The sequence below is a fragment of the Malus sylvestris genome, chromosome 7 (assembly GCF_916048215.2).
Source record: "Malus sylvestris chromosome 7, drMalSylv7.2, whole genome shotgun sequence".
NCBI classification, from domain to species: domain Eukaryota; kingdom Viridiplantae; phylum Streptophyta; class Magnoliopsida; order Rosales; family Rosaceae; genus Malus; species Malus sylvestris.
In genome coordinates, this window is record NC_062266.1 from 18,208,650 (window position 1) to 18,214,093 (window position 5,444).

The window sequence follows — 5,444 nt, forward strand, 5'->3', positions numbered from 1 at the left end:
TATCAAGAATCTGAGAAACCATTAAGGCTAACAATGGCATGAAAGAGCTGAATAAGCCTCCGCCATGATCTTCACTTGAAGACTTATGCCCGAAGTATTACAAACGGAAATACCTCTCAAACGAGGATACCATGGCTCTTTGGCTCGCTTCTACGACCCGTTTAATCATGAACGACATTAACTACAACACACCATGATTACGTCTATGAATGAGTATGATTCTGAAGTTTATAAATCCGATCAAATTTTGACTGGAGAATACTCTCTAGTCCTTCCTTATTTTTAACTTGCTCCTGAAGCAACACCATAGAGAGCGGAAGTTTACCAAATTCTTCGATCTGATTACTACCACACTTGTGAGAGAAAGGTACCCCGGCAATTCGGCTGAGAGGTACCGAACAATATACACCCAGTTTCGGCTGGAGTCTATCAAATGATGGTGCCCTGCTTTGGCAGGGATGCACTGAAGGGCATCCTCTGCTTCGGCAAAGATGCACCGAACGGTATTGTGTAAATCCTAACATATCTAGGATATCCTTATAGGATTCTACCATATCTCTTAGACTATATATTATCATATTAGAGTTGTAATCCTATTAGGGTAAGAAATTAATCTTCCCTACTACTATAAATAAAGGCACAATGGGGTGAAATAAAACACACCTCAGAATTACACATCTCTCTCTTCTCTCTATGTGCCGCACCCCCTCTTTCTAGCCTCTATGATTGTTCAGTAAATTATGTCTACAACAATCATTTTTTTTATAAACTTATTATTATTATGGAGAAAGGAAATGTTCGAAATTATTATAATAATTTAAGGAATGAAATTTTCAAACCCAGAAAGGAGACCCAACACCCTATCCCTTAGAGCAATTCCACCGTGGGAAAGGCCTCCCCAGGCAATACACTATGTTATCCACCCAGTGAACAGTAACTGCCCTTAATGAATAGTAATCGCCTTTTGTATCTCCACCGTTACACTTCAATAGCCCTGGAAATAGGCAATAAAATATTAGTATGTTTTTTATTTATAATTAATATTATATTATTTACTTTGTATAAATTAATATTATATTATTAATTATATTAATATTATAATTAATATTATATCTTTCTGCTTCTTCCTTCTCTACAGATTTCCTTCTTCCTTCTTCTTTGTAGATTTGGTTCTGCTTCTTCTTCAATTATGTGTCTTCTTCTTCACTTCCTTATTCCTTATTTGTTTGTTTATCGGAAAACTTCTTCTTCAATTATGCATCTTCTGCGACAACCATCTCCGAGGAAGTCACGACGCCGACTCCGGGAAAGCCCACGATGCCAACTTGGCCTTTAAAGACGACGGAGCTTCCAAGGACGATCGAGGTCGAGTAGCTGTAAGGTTGAGGCCCATAAATGCAGAGGAGATAATGGCTGACGTCGCCCTGCGTCACATGACCTTCGGGCTCTCTGGCTGGCAACTCCTGCCAGACCTTTCCCTCGGGCCTGCTCAGGCTCCATCGCCAGCACATGCTGGACCTCCCCATCGGGCTCTCTGGCCCTGTTTGAGAGCCAGTCCATCGGGCAATAACCCACGGTGGAACTGCTCTTATAAGTGGAATTATTTTCACACCGTTTGAGTTTCTTTTATTTATTTAATTCTAACTCGCATTCCAAATTCCAGTTTTGTACCTACCACGGGTATGGGGTATGACACACATGCATTTGAGGTTATCATTAGTTTTTTCCTTGCCGAGTGATCTATTAACGCGAATCAATTTAATATAAAGCATTAATTAGTATATAAAGGATTATTGTCTTTACTAAGTGATCTATAAATTCGGGCCAAAATCTAACTTAATATAAAGAGATTTAATTAGATTGTCTTTGTCAAGTGATTTATAAATTCACAAATCAATTTAATATAAAGGATAGCATTTTTGTACTGCAAATTTGGACCAAAACCTGATTTAATATAAAGAGATTTAATTAGTACATGACACAATTATTGTTCTTGCCGAGTGATCTATATTTGAAATTATAATTTGTTTTTTTAGAGATAAGAAACTTCACATGGATCAAAAGGTTTTTAATTTGTTTAATTGGCATTATTTGAGGTTATAATTTGTTTGATAAGGTTTGTACTTTGCACACATCATCAAGTTAATAATTTAAGATTTTTCTTTATGTCATGCTTATTTTGATTTATCATTATTTTTTGTCGTTTGTAAAAAGTTTTACATTTATGTATTAGTAAACCGTGGTGCTATTCTTACATTTTTTTTTTATCTTTTATATATTTCTTTCAATTTTTAGATGCCAGATTAAATGAATTGAAAACGATCAAAGAAAGAATTAAATGAGTATGCATGAAAGATAAAAAGATGTATGTGGATAACATCATCCTTATTAAATATGAAATACAAATGTTAAAAATGTGGTTTGAAATGAATGAGGATCCTCTTCGGATCCTCTTTGTGAGGATCCCAGGGATCCTCAAAACTTGTCCGTTCATCATACATCGTGAGGTCAAAAATCATTTTAAATACTTTTATTTAAAATAAAATATGAATAATACTTGATGAAAACTGACCGTATAATGTACGATGAACGGACACGATTTAAAGATTCCTAGGATCCTCATAAAGAGAATCCATTGAACTCAAAATCTTTTAAGCATAACTGTTTCTCTTTATTTATATTTATTTATGTAATAACGTAGATAGAAGTATGAGCATATAGGATAGATGATCACTCATATATTTCATGCATTTATACCATCCATTTCTAAAGTTTTTGTGTTAAAATTGTGGTATTTTACCTTACCTTGTGTTAGTGTGCAGTTAAATTTGTTTTAGGATCAATTTCAAGCAAAATGGAGAAAAGGAAATAATAAAAAACAAAAACAAAAGAAATGGAAGTGGAGCTTGTCTCCATGGGTGGTGTCTTTAAAAATCATTTGCCTTATTGTTTAAGGCAACTGACAGCAAGAAAGAATAAAAGCAAGAGGGGACATGGCAAGTGGAGATTGGACTTGTCTTCCATTAAGCTTTTGTGGTGGGGAAAAAGAAAAGCATATAGCTGATTAGTGGGTTGAAGGGACACGGATAGAGAGGAGAAAATGAGAGACTGACAGAGAGGAGAAAAGGAGAGACTGACAGAAAGGAGAGAGCACGGCAACAAGGAAAAAACAGAAGAGGAAATAGGGAGGCACACAGACAGAGCAACACAACAGAGAAGAAGAAGGGAGCACGGCAAAGAGGAAGTCAGGAGCAGAGGAGAGCAAAGGAATGGAGAGCTAGTCTTGTAAAAAAGGGTTGTCTCTTTCTTTGATTCTTCATGGATAATTTCTTATGTATTCAAATAATTATGTGTAACTAATTTATTTTGCTAGAGTGAGGCCATGAGCCGCAACATGATTACGTAGATTTCTCTTTCAATTGCTTAAGTGTTGTTAAATGCTTGCTTTGATATTTTCAATCTCTAAATTAAACTATCTATGTGTCTTGATGCTTGATCACCATTAGGATGTTTAGAAAAGTCATTAGATGCAATTTTGAACGAATGTCACGTTAAAATTGGTTATGCTTCTTGTGATTGAGGATTGTAATTTCTCCTAAGGTAAATATCATACTCTTAGGGATTACATGGTTTAACAAAAGGATTTTCATCAAGATTAATGAATCATTCATGTTTATATTTAATCCAAATGTCATGGATAAATTGCATGTAGTGGTATGCGTTTTAGCTTGAATGTCACAAGTAAAACATACATAAGGAAAATCCAACCTTCAAAGAATAGGTGTTTTCAATTATTTAAGCAATTGGAAGAGCTACGTAGGAGTGTTGTTTGTAAAGGTTGAACTCTAGCATATTGTCAATCTATTTTTCTTCAATCATTTATTTTATCTTGAATTTTCTCATTTACTTGTTTTGTTTAGTTGAATCATTATTCCTATAAACCAATTCCCATTTTAGATATTTGTTTAAGTCACATCCAGTAGTATTTAGTTTCTTAGAGTTAAATAAGTTAAATACACAAAAACTCGTAAATTGTTTATATCAGTCCCTGAGGAGATCGACCTTGCTTGAGCCATTCTATACTACAAACACTTGTTCTCTTGCAAGAATTTTCTATGGTTTAACCCTTTGTTTTACAAGTGGTAAAATCGCTATCAAGAAATTGGTGCCGTTGCCGGGGACTGTGCCAACAATTCCCGAGCTTTTGTGTTTATTTTTTTTATGCTTATGTTTAAGTCGTATTTTTATTAATCATTAAATTAAAATAATAAAAAAAAACAGCAATTAATTTAGTTGAATTTCGATCTTTGATTAAGTGCAGTGGATGTGTGGTGTGAGATTTTTGTCTTTGTTTAACTAACTATTGGTTGCCAATTTGCATAAATTGTGTTTTTGATTCATCTAGGTTTACTTATTTTTTTTTTTCCTTTTTGTTGTTTAGTTAGTTTCTGTTAAGTTTTATTTTATTTTACTTTTATTTTTATTGTGGCTTAATATTTCTGTTGTTTGTTCAGGTGTAATATATGGTGATTGGAACAAGGTCCAAGAATCAAGTGCTTATTCCTTACGACCCTGAACCAAAGAGAAGTGCAAGGAAGTTAGCTAGAGAAAAATATTTAGCACAAGATTCCAACCTTGGTGATACTTTTCTTAAGGATTTGCTCCGTGATCCTGAGAGCAGCACATCTATTTTCCAACCTTTGGCACCAGTTGCACACATGGCCCTAGCCTTACCTGCAGCAGGTCAACCTTTAAGGAATTCATTGGCAGTGAGAATCAATGCAGTGCCAAGGTGCATTATATATCCAGATGTGGAAGATGGGACAACCTTTGAAATCAAACCTCACATCCTCAACATATTGCCATCCTTTCATGGGTTGCCAAACAGTGATCCCAACATGCATTTGGCTGATTTTATTGAGGCATGTGACAACACCATAATCAAAGGTTTCTCTTCTGAAGCTATCAAGTTACGCTTGTTCTCGTTCTCTTTGAAGGACAAAGCCAAGGCGTGGCTGCATTCTCTGCCTGCCAATAGCATTACAACATGGACAGAATTGCAAGAAAAATTTCTCAATAAGTTTTTTCCTTCTTCCAAGACTCTTGTACTCAAGAAAGAGATATTGGCTTTCGCTCAAAAGCCAAACGAGTCTTTCCATGAAGCTTGGGAACGGTATAATGAGATGTACACAAAATGTCCTCATGCTGGGTTTGATTCTAACCTTTAAATGAACATATTTTATGATGTTCTCAATGCCACCACCAAGAGTCAAGTGAATGCATCTGCTGGAGGGTCACTAATGTCAAAATCAACAAGGGAAGCATTTGAGTTATTTGATATGATGGCTTCTGAATCCCAACAATGGACAGAAGAATAAACACAAAAGAGGGGAGTTTTTGAGATTTCTCAGAGTTCTCCTAATGTTTCTGCTCAAATTGCTAAA

At 35.2% G+C, this 5,444-nt stretch overlaps 1 pseudogene; it reads right to left on the minus strand.

Moving 5' to 3' along the window:
• Positions 1 to 5,105: 5,105 nt before the first annotated feature.
• LOC126630867 (small nucleolar RNA R71) lies at positions 5,106 to 5,212 on the minus strand (annotated as a pseudogene).
• Between the last annotated feature and the right edge of the window lie 232 nt (positions 5,213 to 5,444).